The sequence below is a fragment of the Penaeus monodon genome, chromosome 34 (genome assembly GCF_015228065.2).
Source record: "Penaeus monodon isolate SGIC_2016 chromosome 34, NSTDA_Pmon_1, whole genome shotgun sequence".
Classification (NCBI taxonomy): Eukaryota; Metazoa; Arthropoda; class Malacostraca; order Decapoda; family Penaeidae; genus Penaeus; species Penaeus monodon.
The window spans coordinates 34,005,446-34,005,796 of NC_051419.1; the positions used below are offsets into that span (position 1 = coordinate 34,005,446).

Consider the following 351-nt stretch of genomic DNA (forward strand, 5'->3'; position numbering starts at 1 on the left):
TGTTAACATGCCCTAACTTCCTCACCCTAACTGACCTCCTGTCTACACCCCCCCCCTCACCCCCTGTATACTCTTTCCCCTAGATAACATCCTCCCCACAGACATACCCCTCCCCCCTCCCCTTTTTCGACTCTAAATTAATCCTCGCACGCTCGACACCCTTCTATTCCCCCCCCCTCCCCCTCATCCTAACTAACCGCTTCCCTTCTCCCCCCCCCCTCTCCGCCATGGTTGCTGTAGCCCCCCCAAAAACCCTAGAAAGGAAAAATATGGGAGACCGATCAGCTTCTGGCAACGGAACAAGACATCACCAAATCCAAAAGCTGGGGATTTCTGTGACTCATTTACGCT

The 351-nt window shown here is 53.6% G+C and overlaps 1 protein-coding gene across 1 annotated transcript in view; it reads right to left on the minus strand.

The window, feature by feature from the left end:
• Positions 1-351, minus strand: part of LOC119594766 (potassium channel subfamily K member 18-like) — a 57,479-nt gene that overhangs the window by 30,585 nt on the left and 26,543 nt on the right. The window lies entirely within an intron of this gene.